This window comes from Delphinapterus leucas, chromosome 12 (assembly GCF_059928025.1).
Source record: "Delphinapterus leucas isolate spDelLeu-1000000601 "Yukka" chromosome 12, BTC_Dleu_Yukka2, whole genome shotgun sequence".
NCBI classification, from domain to species: Eukaryota; Metazoa; Chordata; class Mammalia; order Artiodactyla; family Monodontidae; genus Delphinapterus; species Delphinapterus leucas.
This window is the reverse complement of record NC_143140.1, coordinates 68,018,097-68,042,766: the sequence shown is the minus strand read 5'-3', so window position 1 is coordinate 68,042,766 and position 24,670 is coordinate 68,018,097.

The following is a 24,670-nucleotide window of genomic DNA, read 5'->3' as shown; positions in this document are numbered from 1 at the left end:
TAAAGCATTCTGTCATGAGTGTCCAGTGAAATTTCATAAAAGCAAAACCATTCAAAACTTATAGCTCTGTGAGGCTTTTTTCTTGTCTACCTTCTTTGAAGAGTCATTATTAGGAATAGATTTATAATATTTAAAGCACCTAGCACATAGTGGATGGATGTTCCATAAATTACAGGGGTTATTAGTATTTCTTCCAGATGAATATTCTACATCTTTTATTTATTCATCAAATATTACTACTGTGTGCCAGTGGTTTAAGGAAACCCAATGAATAATACACTTGTGTTTCCTGTCCAGGTATGCAGGCGATTGGTCTGAAGTGCTTTGAGTGTGACAGGTAGAGAGAGGCCAGGAATTTGGGGCTAAGTAACAGGTAGGTGATGGTGCCATAGATTGAGCTAGGGCAGACGGAGGACAAGAAGACTTTGGGATAAGGGGATAAGGAGGAGGAGTTAAGAATTCTACTTTTCACATATTAAGTTTGAGATGCACATGAAACATTCAAGTGAAAGGTCATAGAGGTGGTTAAATATATGAGGCTGGAGATGATATTTAACTGGAGAAAATCATGGGTTCATTATCACACATATATGGCATTCAATACAGTGGAACTGGATGAGGTGCTTTAAAAAGTTGTGTAGAGGGTCTTCCCTGGTGGCGCAGTGGTTGAGAGTCCGCCTGCCGATGCAGGGGACATGGGTTCGTGCCCAGGTCCGGGAAGATCCCACATGCCTCGGAGCAGCTGGGCCCGTGAGCCATGGCCGCTGAGCCTGCGCGTCCGGAGCCTGTGCTCCGCAACAGGAGAGGCCACAGCAGTGAGAGGCCCATGTACCAGAAAAAAAAAAAAAAAAGTTGTGCAGAAGGAAAAGAGAGCCCCAAACTGAAATCTGAGGAGCTCCAACATTTAGAATTTGGTGGAGGACAAGGAGCTCAGGAATACCCCAGGAAGCTGATATCACTGATGGATGACTTAAATGTTTAAGATATTTCATTTTGAAACTGTCTCTTTGGAATTTCAAAATACTGGCCTTTTTAAAACAACATAGAGCAAGTCTGTTCCTTCAGGTAGATGAGGAAGGCACCCTGAATGTCTATTGGATTTTTCTTCTTTAGCTTCAAAATACCCACATGTCCCGGAATGTGACTCAGAAGCAGACATCACCCAGACCCTACCCTCCCAGCTTGACGAGCCAGCCACCTGCAGGACTTCTAAGCAAATACAGAGTGAGAGGGAGTAAAAGGAAAACAGAGGAATCACTTTCAAAATCCACTGCCGCGGTCCTAATGGATCGTGACAGTGGCTCTAACTAACAGAACAGTTGTATAAAGCATGGAGATAACCTTTTAGAAATAACCATAAGGCTAAGAGGGCAGATTCTAAAGTCAGTTTTGCTTCCAGCAGCTTAAAAAATATGGAGTGAGAAGGCATGTTCTGGTGATAGAAAAACAACTACAAACCAGCTGGACTTCTGCTGAAATTAAGATGGACTGTTCACATTTCTTCCTTGAGTCCATGACACCGGCTAATTCATATGTCTCTGCCTGGTCCTGGTTTTGATTTCCATTTCATAACTCTGATTTAGTGCATTTGTTACTCGGCTGTGTGATCTTATATTAGGATATCCATGAACTGACTTTGACATCACCCCAAGCTCTGCCCTCCACATTTCATTTTGGAAACAATATTTACCTACTACTTCTTTGATACTTACCTCAGGTTTTGGTCTTGCTGTATCCTGATATATCTAGAGAAAGCCATATGTAAAACCAGGCACTATATGTTAAAACTCCAGCCATTAGGCAAAAGTCAGAGTTTCTTTTTGTGCTCTGTGTAGAACTGGAGATTTATCTGCACTGGATTTTTCAGACACCTCTGCATATCTAGCACGTGCTGTGCTACCTAGTAATTTCTTGACCAAGAAGCAGTGGCTAGCCAAGTCAGACCATTCCAGCCTGGTGGGTCTGTGAAGTGTGATCTCCATCTAGGTACTAAGTATCTGACCAGGTAGTTGGTTGAGGGGGTTCTACTCAAGGTACCATGACTCAGAGCTGAATTTACTTCCCTTTGTGATGCTAGCCATCACCCAACGACAGGACCATAATCTGGGCTTCCTTCTGGTGTGGCTCTTGCCACTGCCTTTCTAAGGCTCACTCGCTCATTGGGAACCTCCTCCTAAGGACGTCTTCTACCTCCTTCTTTTCCAAGCAATGATTTTTCAAAGCTTTGCCACATCAGAATAATCAGAAAGAGCTTTAAAAATATAATATATGTAAGATATTCTTTAGGAGATTCTCTTTCGGTAGACTCAGGTGGAGCCAGAATTCCACATTTTCTAAAGTCCCTTCTAAAGCTTTCTAAACCTGAGTGACCAGGTTTGGAAACCACACTTCCAAAGAATCCAAGTCAGAGGCAGTAAGGTCATGGCTTCGTGGGCCGTATCTTCTCTCTGGTCTCACTGTATCTGGTTACCAACATCCAGTAGCTGTGTTGGCCAGTTTGTTCCCACTCTGAACAGTTCTTCATTCTCAGGTTCTGATTCTCAGGTCTTAATGGTCTTACTGGTTACTCCAGAATCTCTGATCCCAATAACCCTTTTGATTTCCTGTTCTCATTCACTGAGAGGATCTTAATTTAGTTTCTGTGGTTTGATACAAGATAAGGTGGCACAGACTACACTCATCAAATATCCATGCACTCCAGACATTTCCCAGCTCCCCACTCCCTGCCCCCATCATGTTACTAGTTCTCTCCAAGGGACTGGGAGCAGTAGAGACACAATTTCTGGGATGAGACCGTTAAAGGCTGGTGTGAGTTTATATCCTTCTCCTCCTCCATAGCAGCAACCTTGAAAGTCACATACTGAGATGGCATCCTCACAAGATGGAGGCCTCCTGCATGGCTGAGTCATGGATGAAGGGGATTCCCTGCCAGTCTCCATCAGTCTCTATGGGAGCAGTAAATAAACTTTTTTTTTTGCTGAGCCACAGAGATTTCAGGGTTAATTTGTTACCACAGCATAGTTGACCCTGTCCAGGACTAAAGAGAAACAATGACTTCTGGGTAAGGTGCTCCCAAAAGAACTAAGCCCAAGCCGTCATAACCCATCTTCTTAATTTCCTGTCCTCTTTCCCTTCCTAATAGCACATTGGAAGCACCCACTGGAAACCACAGAGGACAAGTCATGCTAGTTACATGGGATGAAACAGCTGTGCCTAACAGTGAAAAAAATGAATCACTATATTGTACACCTATAACTTATATAATATTATACATCAACTATACTTCAATAAAAAAATAAAACTACAACTTAAACTGGGATTGACATTTCAGAAAAGTCATTTTCAATCATTTTTAATTCCTTTAATGTTTCCCTTAACTCTTGTACATTCTATATCAAAGGTGGCAAACTCAGGTGGGAAACTAAAATGCATGCAGTAGGCAGATATAAAATAATGAGCAATGGTAGGGCCTTGCACTTGGAACAGAACAAACAGAAGAAGGTTTGACCACCTCAAGGTATTCAAAGGTACTCTGTAATGGCCTATATGGGAAAAGAATCTAAAAGAGACTGGATGTATGTATTCATATAACTTTTGCTGTACACCTGAAACTAACATAACATTGTAAACCAATTTTATCCCAATAAAAATTTTTAAAAAATAATAAAGATATTCAAAGGAAATCGAAGAAACTAATAGCTCCAACTTAAATAAGAGGCTGCAACCCAATCATCAACCTGCCATGGCAGCTATGGTCTGAAGCTCTAAATTCCCCCTTGTAACTCTTGTCAAGTCTAAGAGTCATTTTTGAAATTTTACTATACACATGAAAAAACACTATGCAGCTATTAAAAATGTGATGTGAAAGAACAGTAGCTGGCAGAAAAAATAATATATATGTATATACATATATATATTTAAAATTTAAAAAGAATAAAATTTTGCCATTTGCAGCAACATGGATGGACCTGGAGGGCATTATGCTAAGTGAAATAAGTTAGACAGAGAAAGACAAATACTGTATGATATCACTTGTATGTGGAATCTTAAAAATATAACAAACTAATGAATATAACAAAGAAGAAGCAGACTCACAGATGTAGAGAACAAACTAGTGGTTACCAGTGGGGAGAGGGAGGAGAAGAGGGGCAATATAGGGATAGGGGATTAAGAGGTACAAAATCTAGGTAGAAAATAAGCTACAAGGATATATTGTACAACAAGGGGGAATGTAGCCAATATTTTATAGTAACTATAAATGGAGCATAACATTTAAAAATTGTGAATCACTATATTGTACACCCATAACTTATATAATATTATACATCAACTATACTTCAATAAAAAACAAAACTACAAAATAGTTATCGTATGATACCAATTTTGTGGAATAAAATGTGTAGAAAAAAAAGACTAAAGGGTACCTGTACCTAGTTAGCAGAGTTAATATTCACTCCAACCCAACAGAATGGATATCTCTGGGTTGTAGGATTATGGGTAATTCTTACTGACTTCCTTTTATTTTTGTGGATTTTCCGTCTTTTCTAAAACAAACATTTTAATCATCAGGAAAAAAATGTTATCTTAAAAATCCATATTTAGGAATAAAGGGTAAATATATATGTATATTAGCTATGAGAATTTCTAGTATTTTAATTCTATGTACTTTATAATACAATATAGTATGTGTGGTGTATTGTAAGTCTAGCAATAGTTTACTAAGTTATATAAAAACTAACCTGGAACTGCCATTCATTTACAAATTCTAGTTAAGTTGAAACGTACATCTCTATTATCCTTTACACATTTCAGAAAGAAATTACGCCCATCTTAATGATTATCATAAATATCTTGCAACAACAACTTAAAAATATACCATCATGGGCACAAGTTGTAACAGGCAATGAAAAATTGCCTGTAATTATAATTACAGCTACCAAAAGAATGCAAATAATTGAGAAGAATTTTTGTTCTCCAAGTTTTGTTCCACTGTTTATTCATTGGAATGGCTTGGCAATCGTGAGTTCACAACCAGCCTGAGACTGGTTCATTAAACTCTAATCTGATTAGGGCTTTTGGTTTCTTTGTTCTCTGTGTCCCCAGGTGGCAATTTTGGCTGAACATTGCAAAATTTTGCCCCATGACAGGTACAGAAACATAACTTTTCCTGTGTATTACATAATAAGAACACAATTCTCAGGCCTCAATCCTAAAAACGCAACTCTTGTTAACAGAGTTCCACTTCTGTCCAAACAGTCTTCAACATGTGAATTTTGTTACATATGTAACAAAGCACTACACATGCCTTTATGTATGGATAGCCAAATGTGTATAATTTCCCAGAGCCATTACCAGTTACATATAAGTTGCTTTTTAAAAATTATTTTAAAACATTCCTAAATGTTTTTTATCTCAAGAAATTAAACATTGATCTAATGTAATTTGGAGTCAGATAGCAAGATTGGTGGAAAACATGGTAAGGGAGGTCATTTGTCAGGAAAGGGGAGTGAAACCTAGGGTCGGTTAGAGAAGGAGAATCACAAAACCATCTAGAAAAGGCTTTATGTTAGATATGAAATATAATTAGTACCCAGCAAAATCTTCAATACCGAAAAGCAAGTATGAGTCATTGTGCTATGCTGGTGGGCAGAAAAGATCATGGGGGACCATGGCCAACAAGTACATTATATCCCAACAGTCACTGCTGGATGACCCTATAGTCATAAGTAAACAAACATCAGAAATTTTCCACTTTAATGAATGCACTCAGAATTTTATAATCAAGAAATCACCTAGAAAAGACAAGTCGTTCTGCTAGAATTATACATTTTATGTTATTTCAAAAAATGAAGTTGTATTTTTGTTTATGTGCTTAATAGCTTAGGAGGTCTAAAAGTCTTATTCTGGTTCTGACAACAATTCAAGTGAATATGGAAAAAAAATGAAGACATATATCAGGGCAGGTCCTCCGACTTTAGTATATTCTGCATGAGACATGAGTCCTGACAGAGGAAGGTAGGCGTAAGGCTCTAGAAAGTTCTAGAATGGTGGCTTCTGAGGGTGTGTGCACTCTCTGGTTTAGTCTTCAGGCACCTTTCCCGAGAGGATGCCACCATCTGGACATGCAGCCTACAGCTCCTGGGGCAGCAGCTGGTTTAATGGAGACCTATGCTACATTAGGAAGGGTTCTAATTGCAATTGGTGTTGTAATATTTACACTGTTGAAGGTGTTTGGTTCCTTTCTTAGAAGCTGAATATGAAAACTGTCTGCCAACTGGCTGTCAACCTGTGAAGGATGGGCAGCATCATATGATCAAAATAGGCATGATGACATATTTGATCTATGGAAGATCTTCTCAAGTCTGTAATGACACCAAAATGAATTGTCCTCAGTTGAAAGGAGCCAATAAATTTTACTTTAAAATCTATAGAAACGCACCTGTGTTCTCCATCACTATACTACGATTTGGGCTTCTAAGTTCGCAATTCTATGAAAGAAACAGAAAATCCATCTCTCTCTTAAGCTTCAGACCCCTGGGGACTTGAAGAGGGACCAAAGAAACCCTTCCAGGCTCTCTATTTTTTAGTTTTTGGAGCTTAACGTGCACTCCTAACATTAACGAGCTTAGTTCCACGAAGCACCTTCTGGGCCAAAAGATAAGACTTTCTCTCCCCCAAATCACATTTTCTCAAATATTTTCAAAGCTGAGATATAAGCCTTTGAATAGAATTATGCAAATTTTGCCCTAACTCCAAGTGTTTTCGGAACAAAATACCTCTTTGGAGAGTCACTGTTTTGCAATGTCCACATGAGGAAACAAAAGCTAGGAACAGCAGGCAAGGAGGGGGTTCCATGAGGACACCCCAAACTCGGCTTTTATTCGTCCCCAAAGTTATTTTGTGCAAATTCAGAGCAACCTCTGCTTCTAAAAGGCCACACTCGCTGGGATGAGAATGCTGACCAGTCATTAAGGGATTATCTTCTTTTCAGAGTAGAAGCCCAGCTCGAATGCACCTCACTCCTGATTTGAACTATCTGGATGATGGGATAAAAACATCCAAGGCACAAGCCCAGGGCGATGAGCAGTGAAGCAAAGACACTTGCATCCCTCCCCAAACTGAGATGCAAAGGTACATTTGAAAACGAAAAGCCATGTGAGAAATAATTTTCTACTTCCTAGTTTCTCTCTTAAAACAATGGAAGAGATTTTCTTGGAAATTAGACTCAGGAAAATATGACTGTAAACGATTTCTTTCAGGGTGACACATGCTTAGCATTTCACACGGGGTAAGACTCCTTGTTTAAGACTGGTATACTCACGTCCAGAAGATATATTGTGGAGAAGCAGGCCAACTGTTCTGATTCTGCAATTCTTGGGCCTTCTGCGTGTGACTTAAACCAAATCACGTACTTGAAATTGCCACAGGGGCACTGTCTTATCACTCAAGTGACTCCTTGGAACTCAGTGCTAATGAAAACGGTGACCTTTTTGGGGACTCAGGTAATGTTGCAACAAGAAAACAGTGTTTATGTTTAAAGCTGTCTCCTCTGCTCTACACCTAAATGATGCAGGGGGGGCACATTTAGGCCCTGGGCACAGCTCCAAAGCAGCTTGAAGGACCCCAGCTGCCTTCTGAGCTGGCCCTTTCCATCAGCTAGCTATTCCCTCTTCAAGGTGAAGGCCCTTTTCTCCCTAAAAGCAGTGCTGGAAGGTGAAATGTTTGGCCAAACAGCCTCAGACAAAGGATGGGCACAAGAGAAGAGCAGCACAGGTGACCTTTGCCAAATTATGATTTTGACGCCAGTTCAGCATTTTGAGGGTCACTAGCTAAAGATGACATTGCTAGCGCGGCATTTCCTCATAATAAGGTCTCAGCTGAAAATCCAACTCCCATCAGCTTTCCAAAATTCACTTTTATATTTAAAAATACACACGAGATGACAAACCTGCAAAACTCCAGCGCTTACTCTCTCCCAGAGTCATGCCTGACTGCCCTGGCTCTGTCCCTGTGATATGCCCTCAGCACAGCTCTGTGCCTGCAGCTGGGAGGTGAGTCGCTTGCACAGAGGCTATTTGCCACCGTCAGTCTAGGTGATGTGCACACTAAGCTAGCATCTCCACCAAGGAGTTTAAAAGTCGGGAACACCAGCAGTTTCAAATATGTAAACTGATTTCAAAATCAAGCTCCTGTGTTTCTGCTACATCCGAGTGTCCCCAGCCACGACGGGCTTGACTGTCACTCTCTTGGCTGCTATGTAACCTCTCTTGCAGGTCCCTTGATGTTTATTGGCTTTAAAATTCACATCTCGGGTTTCCCTGGTGGCGCCGTGGTTGAGAGTCCGCCTGCCGATGCAGGGGACACGGGTTCGTGCCCCGGGCCGGGAAGATCCCACATGCCGCGGAGCGGCTGGGCCCGTGAGCCATGGCCGCTGAGCCTGCGTGTCCGGAGCCTGTGCTCCGCAACGGGAGAGGCCACAACAGTGAGAGGCCCGCGTACCGCAAAAAAAAAAAAAAAAAACATCTCTAGGTCAGCAGAAGTGAAGGAGTTTCTTCCTTGATTTATTTGTTCTTCTTTATGTTCAATTATGATTAGAAGCCACCTCTACATAGCTGCTCTGTGGTTTGTACTGTGTTTGCTTCTGGGGTTTCTTCTAACAGCATTGTTCCGTAGAATAACAGTAATATTATGAAAATGGAATCCGTTTTTACAGTTTAGCATGCAGCGGATGGTGCTCTTTTATTAAAAATTGCTGAAGGCTGTAATTTGTAGGTAATTAATTAATCCATGTGAGATTTAACCTTAATATGTATTTTCCCCAGAGAACACTTTTCTATAAGCAGAAAGACAAAAATGAAAAATTAAATCAAACCAAAACACACCTATCAAACTCTTCTGATCAGAATAGCAATATCCTCTCTGTGCTCATGTATCTCTGAAAGACGTGGCTCCCCACTTTGGTCTGAAATGTCAGGTTGTACAAAAAAAAAAAAAGAAAAGGAGCCGTTGGTGGGTTTTTGGTTTGGTGGGGTTTTCTCCCCTAAAATAACAGAGACTTCATAGACACAGATCAACTGCATGTTCTTTTCCAAGAAATTTCTGCAGGAAGGTTTTCAAATGTGGTCATGTTACAACGTTAAGTATGGATAGCACAGCAAAGAGAAAAAAAAGGATGTTTTGGCTGGTACATGTGGGTATTAGTTTGCAGTCTTGAAGCTAACTGAATATCCATAGACTCTGGGTTGAGTCCAGGGAATGGCTCTGATGCTCTAACTGGTTCAAACTGGTTTGGTTGCCTGAGTTAGAAGTGCTAAAAGGGAACAGAAAACAAGTCTCCTTACTGGCTGCTTTTCTGAGCATCCTTACACAGGGCACAGTTGTGAAAGAAGGTCAGGAATGACAAGCAGACAGGTTATGCCTCAGGGAAAAAAAAGATCAATCAGAACTATAGGTATCGACTGTACTGTAAAGGGACCATCAGTGTGTGTGATGAAGTGGATCATTTTCTAGTTTTCCAGTTTTCAGAATTTTAAAATTCAGCATAGTAGACTGAGAATAAACCATTTTCCACTGCTCTTATCATCTTCGAATGTGCCCTGTGATGTTAGAACTGTTAAATATTAGCTTTTTCTTTATTTTTCTGCCTCCCCCGCTAGAAGGTAAATGCTAAGGAGCCTGATCGCTTTATTTATTCCTCTAGCCTTAGATGTGAACTAGTGCCAGGCACATAATTCTTGCTTAATAAATGTATGTGGACCAAATACTGATTAATCTCTATCAACTTTATCTTCCATGAAGCTGACTGATGATATGCCTATAGCTTCTGAAATAACATTACATTATTTCATACTCACTGAACACCAAAGGCAAAGCCCCACTTTCTTATTTCAACATACAGTACAAACTGCTAACATCTTGAGACTTTTAATATTCTTGCTTCAAATGAGTTGAGGCCTCCTCCTCACGTGGAGAGTTACTGATTGGTTATCAACTTAATCACTTATGAGATTGTTTATTTCTTGAGTGGAGGCCAGAAATAACACTGGAAGAGAAAACTCTTTCCAAAGTTCTCTCATGAATGTACCATCCAACTAAAGAAAGCTGAGAAAACATTACTTCAAAGTGCTTTCAAGAAAGTGATGTCAAAGTTTGCACACCGATGCAGTGCTGCTTTTATTTCACATAAGCACACGTATCTGTTTTTAATAAAATGTTGAGAGAAATCATGTTACTTCTGGAAAGAAATGAGGAACAATTGTCCTCTTACAACTTGCAAACTTTAGCCAATATGCTCTTGGACCAATGGGCCTGTCTCAACTGGTGTGCTTTCTAAAAAAGGCAGATTTCTAGGCCCCATCCTAAAACTTCTGATTCAGTAGGTAAAAGTAGGGTGCAGAAATCAGAAAGGTTTATAATCACACCAGGTGATTTATATGAAAGTTGTCTGCAGACATTATTTTGAGAAAAATAAAAAACAAAAAACGCCCTGATTGGTAGAAGATTCTATAAAATCTTGGTTCCCTTTGAGCTCAACTCTCATTAGATTGTAATTTAGGCATTTGGCTGCCAGACAAATACCTATAAATTTTGATTATAAGACAAGTAAAATGGCTGAGATCCTATTAGAACATCTTATCCAGTTCAAAAATGCTTATCGTCTCTATTCTTCAATAGACTGAGGCTTTTGTTTAGGTTGATGCTACAAATGTTGGCAGAAGTCAAGTGCAGGAAAAAAAAAAATCAATAGAAATATTCCATCTTCAGTTGGCAAACCACAAAATATTTTCTCCCATATTACCTAATTTACTTCTCAGAGTAACTCTGTGAGGGAGTCAGGGCAGGTATGTGTTAATCTAATTTTGCATATGAGCAAACCCAGGACCAAGGAGGTTCTCACTTGCCCAATGATAAGTAGAATTAACAACAGAGAAGTCATCCCTCTTGGGACCGCTCGTGCCTAGTTTAGTGTTTAATTACTCTTCATGGTCCCTTACATATATCAAAATATACTTTCTCATTGCTTTTCTTCCCCGACTCTTCTTTCTCTAGAGATGTTGCATGGAGAGTTCTTAGCACATTGCCCAGCTCATGGTAACCAGGAGGAAGAGGAGGGTTGGATGTTATTGTTGTACTTAAGATTAAATGAGATAACGTGTGTGAAAAGTGCTTTTTGTAAGTTATGCAATAGTATACATACCCATGCATATATTATTATATGCATATATGCATGTATTAGTATTACTAGTATTATTATTAATACTACTACTATTGCTTGTCTTTTCCTAGGCTTTAAGCCTTCAAAAGGGAAACTCCTGAAGCTTACTCAGTGTATCTAAGGAAAAAAGAGCCACCAACAGCAAATTTGGTGATAAATCATAAAAGGAAAAATATGGAGGAAGGAATACATGCAAAAAGAAATAATACTTTTTTAGAGTAAGAAACAAATTAAAGTATGCTGAACTTTGAGGAAGTGCTCAAATGTAACTGAAATTGAATTGTGGGAGGAGGTATATGACTTCTCTCCAAAACGTCCCCAAATGGCACATAAATAAATAAGTATACATAAGCTTAGAATTTCTCCTTTATTTTCTCAGAAAAGTTCTCGTAGTTGAATTCGAATCTGCCCAAGATGTTGGCCGCTTCAGAGGAACCACACAGGTTGGCACCTGTGCTGTGAGGTGCCCTGACTGGACCGGGTCTGAGGCAGTCTTTTCTATCCTGGAAGCAAGGAGGTTTTTCTCAGCAGGATGCTTTGCCTACTTCTCACAGCCTGATAAGGGAATGTAACACAGACTGCCTCACTGCCTTGTTATTTTCACTCTTAATATTTTCTGGTCTCTGCACCTCATTTCTTTGCCCATAATTCTGTATTGGCAGTTGTAATCAAATCCTACCTTGGAAATGTCAGACTTGGGAGAAAAAGAGAGCAGTTGTTCCAACACCTGCTGCTGTGGGCTCTTTTGCTGTGTCATAGTGCGGGGAGCGCTTAGACGTGAAGTTGAATTACCAGAATCCTTTCCGTCAGACAAACACTGCCTAAGTCTGGCGTAAATAACTGGTGTGATGACTCGAGCCAGCTGTTCAGAATAGGAATGGAGTAAACATCAACGTACTACAAGTACCTGTCTCTGTGTACATCAGAATAACTTTGCATAAATGTCCGAGGGGCTTGAAAGGTTTTTCTCATCTAGTTGAATCTGAAAAAGAGAAAACAAAAGAAAGCTTATCATAGCTGACAGATTCACAAATGTCATGCATCTCACAACAAATTCCAATTCACATCATTACACTGACATACCACTGGTTGTAGTCTGGATTGAACCTAACTTAAACCAGAATCTGGATCAGATAATACCTGGCATGCTCACTTAACTTACTGGGGCATCAGCGGCCACTGCTTCATCGATCCCGACTAAAATGCTCACTTAAGAAATTCATAAGTCTTAGCCCCTTCTAGAAGCTCATAAATCTCCTTTGAATCCCATTACACAACACAACACCCACCCAACACCAAATACTTAAAGGGTGCATTCAAATAGTATTTGGGAAACAAAATTCAACATGCTACTCTAGGAATTCCCACTCCTACTTCTTTAAGGGAAATTTTTTAATTGCTGAGAATGGGCGTTTTTCCTCTTCTTGAGCCTTGTAAGGAGCTTGAAAGCAAAAGACACTTTTCCTGTGACATTTCCCTCCAGATAGAGAGATGGGGAAACACCTTTAAGATATTCAGAGGACACAAGAATGTAATCATCCCGAGCCCCACTAACTAATCTGGTCTTTTGAACCAGAAAGAAATCAAATATTTCAAATTCTTTACAGAATCCTGGGATTGCAAGATGAAGCAGACTCTGGCCTCTCCACTCCATTCCTTTGTTCCCATATCTGAATATCTTCATGCTGATAAGCATCTGCCTATAGTCAGAGCTCTATTTACTAAGCATCTACTGTATATCACACCCTGGACCAGGAGCTTCACAAACCTCATCGCACGTGGAATTTTCAATCCCTGGAGGCATTGTTTGCACACCTTGCAGGTAATGAAAAGAGGGTCAGAAAAATGTAGATACTTTGCCTAAGGTGATAAGAGATAGAAAATCTGAAGCCAGGTCTGTCTTCCTCCAAGACTGTGTGCTCTATTTCTGTCTGCACATCTGCACGTATGTGATTTGTTGTACAGAGATATCGAACTTCCTTTATCCAGATTCTCTGTTTACTAGTCATATGACTCTGTGCAGGTCACTTAACTTCCAAAAAGGTAGGTTTCTGACAAAACGGAAATGACAATTCTTGTTCCTTGTACTTCACGGGATTATTGAAGTGAAATGAAATAACACATATACAGTAGCTTTGTAAGCACTAAAAAAGTTTTCAAATCACAGATGTGCACTACTCAGGGTTAGGTCTGACTATACAGCAGAAAAGTCATTGTGGCTTTTTAGGCTGAGCTGTATGGCATGCGGGATCTTAGTTCCCCGACCAGGGATCGAACCCGTGCCCCCTGCATTGGGAGCATGGGGTCTTAACCACTGGACCGACAGGGAAGTCCCAGTTGTGGCTTACATGAGAAGACAATCGATTTCTCTCTTATGTGAAAGATGACCTGAGGGAGGCGGTCGGGGGAAGGCATGGCAAGATGCCCAACGTCTGGCACCCAGGGTCCTTCAGTCATGCTGATCTCTTCTTTAGTACATCACCCCATGGTACCATATGGCCCCACCCACACTGACTACATTCAGCAGATAAGAAGAAGACCAAATGAAGGGTGCACTTCCTCTCACAAGAATCCTTTCCCAGAAGTTGAACACATTCCCCATTTCCCCATAATCTTAGGTTATCCACTAAAGCATATAGAGACATACAAATTATGTTCAGATGACAGGATTTATTAATAAGGTTTTAGATGCAATGAGTCATTTTCCCTCTGAGAGCATAAACGATGCTTTCAGATTATTTCTAGGAGAAGATACACATCAGATATTATCCTTATTTCCAGGTGGCATATGCGAAATGCAGAGCGACTACAGGGCTTGTTAAAAGTCACATGGTTATTGGATAAAAAAATCCCAACAAGGTATTTGACAGTTGTACCTTCTACACAATTTTTTGAACAAAGCAGCTGGAGAGAAAGTATAAAATTCATCCATTCAGCCAAATGTTGGCAGGAGAACAATGCAAACATCCTGAAGAATGACTCAAATGTAATTTTGAGGGAACATAACTAAAACCAGGGTTCTTTCCATCAAACTAGAATGCTATAACCAAAATTCTAGTGCTTGAAAAATTGGGAGGCAAGCAGAAATAAAAATTCTAGCTACATACTCCCTCACTTCTACATTTCATTTTTTTTCTGTCTAACAGTGACCATTTTAAATATATGGAGCCTCTAATTATTGACTCTGGTACAAGTTCCTGCTTCTTCCCATAGACAACTGTCATGTTGACTAATGACTAGCACCAAAGAATGCATCCTCACAACGTTGAGATATGTGTAGAGAGAACTTCGGGCTAGCACCACTTATTCAAGGCTATGACAAATTATTTTCAAAAATAAAGTACATACATTGTGTTGTAGAATAAAACATTGTGCATGGAATTTAGGCTAAAACACAAGACTATGGCAGATGCCTAGGCTACCTCTCCCAGACAGCCAGGAGTCACTGTCAGTCTCCTCTCACTGAGATGTCTCTAAGAGGGATTTGCACACTGCATGCTTCCTCCCATACCTCATTCAGGTCTCTACTTAAGTGTCCCCTCCTAACACTGACTTCCCCAACGACCTTATCTAAAAAGCCCCATACACTCCTTCACCCCACTCTCTCTCCCTCACCTGTTCTAATTTTCCTCTTGGCATTTATTAGCACCTGACACTGGCCGTGTCTGTACTTCTGTCTTTATAGTCTGTCCCCAAATAAACTGTGAACTCCACAAGTGTGGGACTTTGACTTGTGGACTGCTATATCCTAACTTCTGCCATATTTACAGAATAAATAAAATAATGAAATATTGAGAATTTTAGGCACTCTGGTAGACAAGAGAAAATAATTGATTTGGGCAGGTGATCCCATGATATGTCCCTTAAATCATACCATAAGTGTCTCTGACTAAGCTTACAAAAGCCTTCAGAGAGACCTTAGTACATCTTATAGGGCACTTTTCACTCTCATTAAAATGAAAAATGTAGATAAAATCAGTCATTTCTTTCAAGGCTTCTGACTGATTCCCATTAAGGTTGCTGCCCTTACAATAGTTACTTAAGTGGCTGGTAATAACCTTCTTATAAACTCTCAGAGTAGAGAATGCCAAGCACATCCACATTCATTGATTCGTTCATTCATTCAATTATGCAACAAATATTTTTGGAGTACTTACTATGAGCAAAGCAATATCCCTGAGGATATAGCAGGAGCCAAAGTTCCTGCCTTCATGGAGTTTATTTTCTAATGGGAAGAGAGATGGGTGATAGAGAAATCAGCAAGTATATTTGGGAGGGTAAGAAATGCTGTAGAAAAAAATAGAGAGTAAGAGAGATCAGGAGCTGAGTAAAAAGGGATGGAGGAGACAGTTACACCAAGGGAGATTAGGGAAGAAGGGAAGAGAATGTGAAGAAGTAAGAGGTTATGAAAAAAAAAAAAAAAAAGAGGTTATGCAATGTGGAAATGGTGGGGGGGGGGGTAGTTTCAGGGTTGTATCTTGGCAGGAGGAGAGGCTCCAGGCTGAAGAAGAACCAATGAGAAAGCCCTGAGTTAGACCTGTGCAGGTGTGTTCTGAGACCAGCAGTGGGGCAGTGTGGTGGCATCCGCTTAGCAGGTGTTGGGTCATTTGGGACAGCGTAGTCCTGGGGTCAGTGTGTGCGGAGATCAATGAGTGAAGAATGGAAGGTCTACTTGATAAGGCTGGAAGGATACCAAGGGAGCTGGACCATCCCTCCTAGGCCACCACAGAATTGACTTTACTCAGTGAAGTGAGGACCGTGAAAAGATTCTAAGGAGGGTGGCATAATTTGACTTACTTTTCGAAAGATCTTTCTAGTAGCTGTGTTACTAGTAAGCCACAGAGGCACAGAGCATATGTAGAAAGACCAATTATATGGCTGCTGAGAGAAACGAAGAGAAACAGCGAAGTCAAGGTGGATGCCAAGATTTGGGGCCTGAGTGACTGGCAAGACCGAGTTGCCACACAGTGAGTTGAGGAAATGGGAGGGATGTGGGGCTTGGGGACAGGGGGATTTTAGGCACCCAGTTATAAATAACAAAACTCATACGGCCTGTTTAAGCAGCAAAGGGATTGAGCAGCATTCAGAGCAGTTGCACGAGAGCCTGAGTGCCAGGCCTGGCCGTACCACACGCTGCTCCAGACAAGTTCTGTATCCCAGAAGACCCAAGTCCACGTTGACACCGGGTACCGGAAGCTCCGCCTCTGCTGCCAGAAGCCCCAGCTGTCACTCACCAGAAAAAACTATAAATAAATACGTTATTCCATACGCTTCTGCTTCTCACTTCCCTCTGCAGATAAGGACCACCTGATGGGCAGAGCCGGGTCCCAGACCGCCGAGGAGCCTGGCTGCAGGTGCTGGTTCTAGCTGGAGAATCTGAGGGCATCAGCTCTACCCCCGCCCCTGAAAAGCGAGTCACCAGGGCTTGACCACCAGCAAACCCCAAGATATTCTTGCCATCATTTCTTTGCTCATTACTAAATGTTCCGTGAACATATTCTTAAAAGGGGCATGATTTTTTTTTTTTTCTCGACTTCCAGTTCCAGACCAGGTTTCTTGTGGAATGTGCGGCCAGCCTTGTCCCAGACCGGATAAAGGCCTGAAGCAGGGTGGTGAAAACTACATCACTGTTTGAGAAATAGTTCCATGACAGAAATAAAACAAAAAAAACACAAGATGTTTGACACTTGGGAATAAAACATTTCCAGAGAAGAATTAATAATAGTCTTCAGGCATAGGAGGGAATATACACCATGTAAATGATAAATGGATAATTAAAATTGCTTACATCAATGTTTAAAAATTGGAAATTTGGGAGACCCTGGTCTGGCGCTCCTTAAGAGTAGTCATTATCACCAGATAATTATTAACTATTCATTTTATTTATTGAGAGGTTACTAATGCTAAATACTACTGTGCAAAATGCTTACTTACAACATCTCATTTGACTTTCATAATAGTCCCATTTAGGCAAGACTAGGTGCAGAGAACTTAAGTACCTTGTCTAACTGGTAAGTGATGGAATTCCAATGCCTTAAACTCATTGCTACGAAACTGTATACTGCCATTTAATCTCTAAGAAGACAAGATGTCAAGTAAGGACCCTGGAGATCCACAGTATAACAATCTTCCCCAAATAATCTCATTAAATGTTTATCTTAACTTTGTTTTTCAAGTATCTTTAAAATGATCTGCTAGTTCTTCACTGCTAGGAATTTAGCCCTTCTTTGTTTACAAAAATATGTATCTATGTGCAAAGGCATTTATTCCAGTTTTTTTTTTCCATAAGAGGGAAAAAAACTAGAAATCTAACGTTGTCAGTTAGAAACCTTATCAGTAAGTTTCGTCATATCTACATAATAGAATTTGTAAGTAAATTACTTAAAAGATCTTTAAGATACACTTTAAAGTTTAAAATATCTAGATGGAAAATAGTGGCTATACTATGATTCTATTTGAAAAAATATATACACAGATTTATATGCTTGTAGATACATAAAACACTTCTAGGAGGATGTCCAAACCTGGGAGGAGGGGAAGGGAAACTGTAACGGGCGAGGGAGACTTTTGCCATTCATTTTATATGTTTATCGTTTCAATTTTCTACTTTTACAGTTACTGAAAGTGAGCGTCTTCAATAAATTCTGTGTTTGAAATATTGTTGAGCCTTTTGAAGAAGCTATTTTATGTCTTCCTACACTTCATTTTTAAATTATAAAGCTGTAGAGAACTTTGTATTGTTTTGCTCTTCATACCAAATGCTTTTATTTGTCTTGATTCCTTTTTCAATATTTATGGCTAAAGCAAATTGCACAGTGTTAATATGCAGACATTTGCTATAAATGATCATAGCTTCCCTCTAAATAAAAAGAACGCAGAATTGAACACATAGAGATGGTTAAAATGGTAAATTTTATGTTACATATATTTCACCACAATTAAAAAAAAAAAACCCAGAACTTCATAATATCAAGTATTGAATGGAAATGTAATCATCTTAGCTAACATTTCTTTGGTGCCTGCCCGGTGCCAGGCTCTGTGAAAAGCGCGCTGCACGTTTATCTCCCTGCATCTTCAGACTTCTACAGCCTTGCTGCTTTTCCGGCCCATTTTACAGAGAACACTGAACGAAATGATTTGCCCCAGGGCCTGCAGCTGGCAAGCGATGATTGTAGAGGGAGCCCAGAAATTCTAATTCCAGACACAGGAAGCCCTCTGTTGATACATTACTCTTCACAGCCTCCCTAATTCAAATGAGTTTGACTCTTGGAAATATAACTGTGACATTCCCAAAGAAATGTGACTCACTTCTTGTACATATATAGTGCAATGTGAAGCTTAAAAACATAAAAAAAAAAAAATTATTTAACACTAGTATCTGGAAATTTTAGGGCTATATTTTCTGATTTATATAAAATGAATTTTGACATCAGTACTTGGTATTCATGGCCTAGTTATTAATTTATAGGTGAAGTTTTCCATATACAATAAGTAACTGGAATACACTGGCTAGTTAAACTTTCTGGCTACATCAGTGATGAACAGAAAATGTCTTTTGTTTTCATCTTTATTACTGAAAATATTTCTGAAATACGTTAGTATACCTTCTCTTCTGAGTAGACTCATAATGGAATCTTCTTTTCATGGAAGAATTTCTTGTGCAGCTATTACACATATCAGTGATCATTGTCTAAAAATATGTTCAGCTGAATTTATGTTGAGACTGTGCTCCATCCTGAAAATACCCTTTTTTTATACTGAATCATCAATAGGGGTTTGTTTTAGGTCATTGCCTCATGTTTTCTAAAAATAGAATTTTCAAAGTGATTCTGGCTAAGTGGATTTCATTTAATAAGGTTTGGCTACACACTAATGTTTCAGATAGTTCCACAAACACATAATTCTTGAATTACTGGATTTGGAGAATGCTCTACAGCGAAAGACACTAAATGCAGGACAAATACCGAATGTATTGTTTGTTTAAAAAAAAAAAAGAGGACGCTGTGCTTTTACCAAATACACATTCCTGCCACACCCTAATCCCCTCTCTCATCTCTCACCCAGATACTCCTTTGGAAAAGACAGGCAGGTGTGATTCTGGTCTCTCTTCCCCCTCATGCAGTCCCTTGCATTTTTTCTTTAAGTACACTCTCTAGAGTGTGTGTGTGTCACAAGATCTTTTTTTTTTTTTTTTTCCGGGCGCGCAGGCCCAGCGGCCATGGCTAACGGGCCCAGCCGCTCCAAGGCATGTGGGATATTTGCGGACCGGGGCACGAACCCGTGTCCCCTGCATCGGCAAGCGGACTCTCAACCACTGCGCCACCAGGGAAGGCCCGTCACAAGAGTCAGCTAATCACATTTCTAACCTAACATAGACATGCCTTCAGCAGCATTCCTGACAGACTACAATCCAGTCTGAATGTTAATTCTTTTAGTTGTTGAGGCCTCTGCATCATTGGACATTCCTTCCTTTGTCAGACAATTCTAATTGCTATAATCCTGCTGCCACCGAAACAGTCAACTATCGATACTAGTTCTGACACCTAGAGAAACTCAGATTATGAACATACTCTTCCACAAACAGACTTCCCAAGTGTTCTTTGCCCAAGACCTTTCCTTACCCAGTTAGGGATTTATTGAAAATGATAAAGCCAGAGTCTGTACAGGCTCCTTATAACCTCTGGACAAAATGTTTATTGGAATGTATTGACTTGTCTTTCATGATAAAGCATCCCGGACTGAATTTATTTTTAACATGGATGGAAGTAATTCATTTGCATTATGTATTTGAACAGTACAGGTATTTATATCTAATTGTTCTCAGGTACCGACATTCAGTGAAGCTATGCTAGAAGCCACACAAAGTGTGTTTTAAACAGACAATATTCCATTCCTCCTTGCAGACTGTCTAGCAAAGTCCTCAGCTCCCAGGATGAATAAATGATGATGGAACAACAAGCAAAAATAATAACAATGAGCTACACACACAGTCATTAACACACCAAAAGGCAGCAGGGTAACAAGAGCCCAAGATAACAAACAGGTAAAAAATTGCATAATTAGGTCTTAAGAATGTGTTTAGTTGTGAAATGTGGATGATTCACCTTGTGATTCTGGGTGTGGGTTAGGAAATGTTCACCTCTCTTAAACTATCTGGTAGAAGCCAACCTGACTTCATGTTTTGCCAATCTACTGGGTGTTTGCTCTACTGGGTATCATTAGCCAACCAGTTTGACTAGAGTTCTTTGTTTTTTGCACTGACACGATTTATTTACTGAGTTTCCTGAACAAATGGGTTGTAATTTAGGCTATTGTAATGGAGCAGCCTGAAAGTGGGTTTTGGAGAGGATAGAGCTCTCTTCCAAGGAAGGACTATTCCACAGTTACAGTAACTGATGAGAAACGATTCTCTTGATGTCCACATGTCAGTGAAGCCACTGGAGGGTGGGGAAGCAACCCCGCAAATTAACGTGAATGGTGGAACATAACTCATTGAGCTAGTTTCCCCTGAAAAAACTCTCAGCCAAACACTTCCTAACCTCTCTCTTCCTTAGGGTACCCCTAATAGACTGGAAGGGGAGTAGTTTACATGGAGAATTTGGGGCTTGTTATGTAGACATTCTAAATATTTTATTTGTGGGCAATTAAATGAAGTGAGAAAACAGGCTGCCCCGGGCTTCCCTGGTGGCACAGTGGTTGAGAGTCCGCCTGCCGATGCAGGGGACACGGGTTCGTGTCCCGGTCCGGGAAGATCCCACATGCCGCGGAGCGGCTGGGCCCGTGAGCCATGGCTGCTGAGCCTGCGCGTCCGGAGCCTGTGCTCCGCAACGGGAGAGGCCACGACACTGAGAGGCCCACGTACCGCAAAAACAAAACAAAACAAAACAAAAGACAGGCTGCCTGTGGGAAAAGCATCAGCCTTTGAATAATCAAACTTGAAATCAAACTCCATTTCTGCCATCATTAGCCTCATGACCTCAGATTCTCTCTGAGTCTCAGTCTTCAACTGTAAAGAAATGCTGTGAAATTTATATGACTTATGTAAAACACCCAGGATTGTGTTTGGTGCAGTGGTTCTCAAAGTGTGGTCCCCAGACCAACATCAGTATCACCTGGGAACTTGTTAGAAATGCAGATTCCAAGCCCCACCCTAGACCTAATGAATCAGAAAGAAACAGAAAGGAGAGAGCAGCAACAAGTTTTTAACAAGCCCTCCAGGTAATTCTGATTAACACAATAAATTCTGAGAACCATTATCCTGGCATATGAAAGTCTCTCCAAAAATGGCAACTGTTACATACTTCGTATTAGTCAAGTACTTTACAGCTTACAGAGTTGCTTTTCTGCCTGAAATACCATCTACTTTGCTCAGGTTTGCATTTCTTTTGATCCAATAATTCCACTTTGCAGAATTTCCTCAGGAAATAATCAGAGATGTTCAAAAAGATTTTGTGTAGTAGGTTATTCATCGAGGAACTGATCATGTAAGTAAAAATTTGGAAACTAGACTTAAGTAAACAATATGATATGGGTTTAATAAATTATGGCACATCTGTGCAATGGAACACAGTGTAGCAATTAAAAATCATGTCATATATTGTATTTGTCAGAGCAAGTGTTGAGAATCATCTACACCAGAATCACCTGGGAGGCTTTTCAAAATGCAGATCTCTAGTCTTTATCTCAGATTTATGAGTTAGAATCTGTGAGCGAGAGACCTTATAATTTTTCCTTTCCACGTGCACAACAGAAATTTGAACATCTTGTTTCAGATTAATAATTAATAACATGGCAAGTATTCGTGGTATATTATTATGTGGATAAAAACATATTACGAAGCAAATATTTACAGTAACTCAATAACATAGGCACCATGTATGTATAAAGATGACCAAAAATACAAGTGCTAAAATGCTAAGTAATTATCTCTGGATGGTAAGATGGCAATTCTGGTGCTGGTTATTTTCTTCTTGTTCCAAATTTTCTACATTTTCGGTAATGTGTATAATTTCAATGAGAAAAGGGATGTTATTTCAAAAGCCACATATTAGTGTGTGTGATTGACCTATGTAGTGAGGACTTCATATTTATACCTGAGGATCGAAAACTCTGATGTAGATGCATATGAACAAGAAATAGGGAAAAAAGTAATAAAATCAAGACACGGAGGAACAAAGCAAATACACTTGTGTCTCAAAAGGGAAGGCATTTAAGTCTGATTGAGGAGTGGGAGCAAAGATAAATTCAGAATTAGGTTGGAAACCATCCCCTGCCCTTCTCCCGTCCCCCAGCTGTGCCCAGCGGGTAAGCTGCAGTCTGCCATCCACTAGGCAATGCAGGTGGCTGGGAATACTGCTGACTCCGTGTGGCCTTGATGATGACTAAGGACAGAAAGAAAGGAAACCAAAGGATGCTAACCTGGCACAGAAGTTGCAGAGCCTTCATGGAATTTATTTTTTTTTGTAATAGGAGGGTAGCCCATCTTTCAGGGGTGATGTAGGTGATATACTTTCTGAAGTCAGAGCAATGGCGTAAATTACAGCTGAATGTCTTTGCCAGACCCCTGATGTCCCCTATGGTGGGCACTGGCAGATAAGTGATAGGAGTGCCTGCAGAAGACAGTCTCATGGAAAATGCTGCTCTACCCCCAACTGATCAGAGCCACTGGCAGTTAAAGAACTGCTTTCAGCAAGTGTGTATTAACTGTCTATCCCAGGCCCACCACCAAGCTGGGCACCAGAGAAAATATCAAGGAGGTAAAGAGTGAGGACTACCAGTGCAGCCCCAGGCTCAGAAGGGGCCACACGCTTGGAACTGAATGCTCTGTGGTCACCTTTTGAAAGTCTTTTTTTTTTTTTTTTTAATAAATTAATTAATTTATTTTATTGGCTGCCTTGGGTCTTTGTTGCTACGCACGGGCTTTTCTCTAGTTGCGGCAAGCGGGGGCTACTCTGCCTTGCGGTGCGCAGGCTTCTCATTGGGTGGCTTCTCTTGTTGCAGAGCACAGGCTCTAGGCACGTGGGCTTCAGTAGTTGTGGCACGTGGTCTCAGGAGTTGTGGCTCGCGGGTCCTAGAGCACAGACTCAGTAGTTGTGGTGCACGGGCTTAGTTGCTCCGTGGCATGTGGGATCTTCCCCTACCAGGGCTCGAACTCACGTCCCCTGCATTGGCAGGCGGACCCCCAACCACTGTGCCAACAGGGAAGCCCACCTCTTGAAATTCTTAAAAATTTGATCTTTGAATTAATGTTTTCCAAAGTGAAGTCCAGAGGGACAATGGAGCATAGGGGGTGGGGACGAACTTGTTCATCTCCCCCTATTGCCTGCTCACCCTCACAGGTTATCGGCCTCCTCCTCCTCCAACCCCATTCAGGGACCACAGCCAATGAGGCAGACAGGTGCCTGGATGAAGGTGCAGGGAGGTCCGAAGTCGGCTGTGTATGCCCCATGCACCATGCTGCAGGGCAGGGCTCAGGACACCTGGGAGGGTCTGCACTCACCTTGTAAGTATCCCCATGCTCCAGGGGGCACAATGTTACACAGCAAAGAGAAAACACTATGACAGGTCAAGAAAGAGACAGGAAAAGGAAGGAAAGCTTTTTTTCAGGCTTTTTGAACAAGAAACCCTGTGGGGTTTTTGTCCTGGACCTTGGAAATTAGGGAGTTGGTCCTGATGAGAACTTATAGGGGTGGGAGGAACCCAGGGACACATACTAATAAATAAAAAGGGAGGACTCACTGGAAGAGGATCCTCCCTTGATGAGTATTTCTCGCCTGTCTGAGAAAGCTAATCTATCCAGGAAGGGTGTTTCCCTTGTAAGCATCACACTGTAGAGCAAATCACGGTTAAATAAGAAGAGTATTTTCTCTGAAGGGAGTCTCTAGTGATTATAGGCTAGAATCAGCCTTGCTTAATTACATGCCGTACAAACAATCATTCTAAATACTCTTTCTCTCTCTCAACCTCTCTCTCTCTCTCTAAAAACATATATCCAGGACTAATTAGAGAAAGTATTGGGAGTCTAACAGACAAGTTCTTAGGCTTTTGCTAAACAAGGTCAGGAGGACAAAAACACAATCATAAAAATGAATTGAGTTCATTCTTCCTAGAAATGATCTTTCCAGCACTTTCTATTGTCCTCCTTTCCAGAAGTTCATTTTTAAAAAGTAAAAACTGTGCTTTTTTGAAAGCATGCGATCAGTTTTTTTGCTAGCATTCTGGAAAGTTAAGGTCACACCTGCACAAACAAATTGCAATGCAAATGCTTATTAGTGCAAAATATGTGCATGTTTATAAAAATCAATTACATTTCACAACAATTTCTAAGTTACCCCATAGAGTTCAAAACCACTTTAGCTGCTCAATAAAGTGAGAGAACTCCATTAAACCCCTAAGTCCTGTTGAGTGTCCCTATGAAAGAGAACAAGAACTTAGTCATTACATGCGGAAGAAGGA